Below are 3548 nucleotides of genomic sequence, written 5' to 3'. Positions count from 1 at the left end.
CATTTCCTTCTAACCCTGTCCCTTTGAGTAGTGCTTGACGATAGAAGCAAACGAGTTGGCTATGATAGATTGGGCATGTTCTCGCTTACGACTTGGGAGAGTCTGGGACATTCCCTCATGATGGAACGGCTACCTTCTTTGTGTTGTCTACTCAAGGAAAGAGCGGGATACTTAGCTGAAAGGGTGAACAAGGTCGAGCGCGTTCAAACGTTGCTCCAGAGTACCCTCTTGGGCAGCAGTCGAAGAATAGCTAGTGCGCCCTTGGCAATTTCGCTTTCAATCTGCTAGCTCGACTTCCTGTCCAGTCTGCCTTTGAAGCCTAGTTCCCATTTCCTTCGTGTAAGTTCAATTCCTTTTGAATCACTTTTCTAGTAATCGGTAATGTAATAAAGGCAATCGACGAGGGATATTCAAAGCATCTAGGAAGAAAGGACGAGCGGTTACTCTAGCAGCGGATACGTTCTAAACCGATTCTTTCACTATTCTATCACCCCCGGTTCACTTCACTCCCTAAAGGCGGATTAAGACTAAGGCTACTCTCGGGAGGCAAGGAAAGAGATATTCAATCAACCAAGCAAAGAACCACTACCACAGTCTTCACCAAGACAACAGGAAGGAAGAGAGTCAAGGGCAGGGTAAGAGCTGCCCTTGACTCTCTCAGTTAGGAGAATGTCATTTTGCTAGGAAGACGATCTGACGCAGAGGCTTTTCGACCAGTTACTGTCCGAGCAGGGAGAATAGTCTAAGAAGACTCAACTGCCAGAAGAGGTTTCAAAGTTAAGAAAGGTAAAGATTCATCCCCGGTTCTTGTTCGAGAATCCGCAGCAATAGATGAGACTGTTGGGATTGAGCTTTCCTTTTTGGAAGCTCGCTCTGGTCTGGTAGTAGTGAGTGTAGCTTACTTTCCGTAGTGTGCTATTGATCTCAAGCTCTGGTAAGCCTTAGGGAAGCTAGAACTTCTCCAACTAGAAAAAGCTGTGTAGGCTTAGTTTGATTCTACAACTTAAAGGGTTTATCCTTATTTCGTATTTTGACAAAGCAGCCTCTTAACACCGACGCTCGTTATGGCCCCAACTGGAAGAATGTTGTAAGAGAAGTGAGCTCGTCTGTATCCACAACAAAAGGCACTCGAAGGAATTTCTCTTTGCTCTCATATTCCTGAACCGACATCTGACCCATTTTAGGACCAGCTCTTTGTCTTCTCTGCCTCTTCTTATACTAATGATGTTCCCAGGGTTCGTCGATTAGCGTATTTTCACACTTTCGAGTGAGATATAATAGTTTATCCTTAGCAGGGAATACCTTTCTATACAAATAGAAGAATCCACCAGGAAGAAAAAGACTGGAAAAAAAGTGCTTTCTGCTATTCCACTGGTGTGACTTAGATACCCTTTCTTTGTGGTATCAGTCATGCTATTTGAATAGCCTTCAATCATCATAGCCTCTCCACCGGTTCCGAAGACTCCTTCGGCATCAATGTGCTCCAATGAAAGAGATAAGACCCTTTCCTGAACCAGAACCGGGCACAAAACGCCGAGGTAGAAAGTCGAAAGCGAGCTCTTTTCGCGTATACGCAATCTCGAAGCCCAATTAGCTCACGGACAGCCTCCTCAACCCTGGCGAGTACGAGAGCTTGGTAAGAGAGAATGTAGAATGAGAAATACATTCGATTACGGCAACATTCGCAACTACCAAAGTGCACTAAACCTAGTAGAGATCTTCGACCTAACGATAATGGAACTTCAAGCCCATTTAAGAAATCCGCTTTGTACCTTATTGTTGACCGAACCGGATGCACGCCAGGCCCAAATTCTCTCTCAGTCACCCTTTGACGAAAGGAACATAAGATCCGAAGTTTACGACTTTATCGAAGTTCTACACGCTTTCATTTTCAAAAGCTTCTGTTAGATTCTTTCCTACGGTACTTTATTCAGGATGTGCAACAATACGGTCATCTCTCAGCCGTGTATAGAGAATTCCTTGATCATTTCCTTGGCGGATAACACAAATGAAATCGCTTCCCTGACCGCCCATCTTATGAGTCCATTCTTGTCGCAGTTGTTGGTTTGTTGTACTATTCTGTACCTCTCTCGATTGATAGAAAGACGTTCGGGAGCTGGGAGGGCCTATCGTGAGGGAACTTTCCTTTTCACGGTAGGCGAAGGTAAAGGGGGAGCAGCGTATGTCCACGGTGATCAAGGCAGAGCGACTCCTTCTTTAAAAGAGGTTGGTTTTCCCGTTTTCGTTAAAGAAAAAATAGGAGCTCTTGGTTTGGCCGATGTCGATTCGTATGGCAATGCGGACTCGACTCAGGATGAGGATTCCGCTTTTCATAATGCTGCTATGAGCCGAAAGAGCTGGTAAGCTATCTCGCTAAACGAAAGGAAAAAGCACGTACGGGTTGCCCTCGTTGCAAGGGGCGGGGGCCAGCCAAAGAAGGTCAGTCGGACTCGGTTAGGACCCTTGATCCGGTTCAGCTAGGTTCTTCCATGCGATAATGTATGCGTATCGGTATCCTCTTCAGGACCGGTTGCTTCTGATTTTGGTTTATACGTTTGGAGAAACCTGCTAAGCCCGCCTTTCTTACCCGGTGTGATTCAATCTTTCAGCTCAAACTTTCCTCTCGTCCGACGGAAAAGGTAAGAGTACGACTACCTTTTCCTTTTCTTGCCCGAGCCAAGGGATCATTCTGTTTCTACCAAACGCGCACTATTAGTTTAGTTGCCGTAATCGAATGTATTTCTCATTTCGTGTTAGCTCCTCCAAGAGCTTCCTGGTCCGTAGTAGACGAAACCTTGGACTTCTATCGGACTTATAGCATTGCCTGGTGAGCTCGCCGTTGAGGGTTGGCCTTACAGGAGATCGAGAGCCTTTCTTTCCCTGCCTGGTATGCTTTCCCGCTTATCGCGCAACTAGCCAAAGAGAGAGGGAGAGGGGCCGCCCTCTTTTCTTTTCTGCATCAATCCTCATCCACCACCTATTTTACTTTTTTTGGGTGTATAGCTCAGTTGGTAGAGCATTGGGCTTTTAACCTAATGGTCGCAGGTTCAAGTCCTGCTATACCCAAACCTACCTTACACGAGACTCTTTTTAAAGGATGCGTAGTAGCGTTCAAAGATCACTCTTTGGCCTTTAGATTCACTTCTCTATTTGGGCGAGATCTTTGCAGATGAATAGTTGTTAGAGAGGCATCCTTCTGGATGGATAGAAAAAAGAAAATGTTCATCCTCTTCGTCCTCAAGCTCGAACTCATAATAGTTTACGGGAAACACGGTCGATCATGTAGTTAACCAGTATTTACAGCAATTTCACCTTTCGGATGTAAATAACCCTAATCCTCAATGGTATACTCCTCCTCCCTATCCTGTTAGAGTTTTGCAGGCTTTTGGCTTCTATATCGGTTTTTCACTCTTATTTATTTTATGCAATTTTTGATTGGATTAGTCAAAATGGAACCCGAATTCAGTTAATATTCTTCCCCCAAATCCTCATCCTCAACTGCGGAACCCCAACCATACTTTGGTCGAAACCTAACCAGATGGATAGAC

At 45.1% G+C, this 3548-nt stretch overlaps 1 non-coding gene across 1 annotated transcript; it reads left to right on the top strand.

Moving 5' to 3' along the window:
• The first annotated feature begins 2993 nt into the window (after window positions 1–2993).
• On the top strand, window positions 2994–3066 carry TRNAK-UUU (transfer RNA lysine (anticodon UUU)). The gene has a single exon. It is a non-coding gene; the product is annotated as a tRNA-Lys (tRNA).
• The last annotated feature ends 482 nt before the right edge of the window (window positions 3067–3548 follow it).

The sequence above is a fragment of the Benincasa hispida genome, unplaced genomic scaffold (genome assembly GCF_027475165.1).
Source record: "Benincasa hispida cultivar pf3 unplaced genomic scaffold, pf3_genome.v1.1 HicScf977, whole genome shotgun sequence".
Lineage (NCBI taxonomy): Eukaryota > Viridiplantae > Streptophyta > Magnoliopsida > Cucurbitales > Cucurbitaceae > Benincasa > Benincasa hispida.
This window is presented reverse-complemented; position numbering and strand designations above follow the sequence as displayed.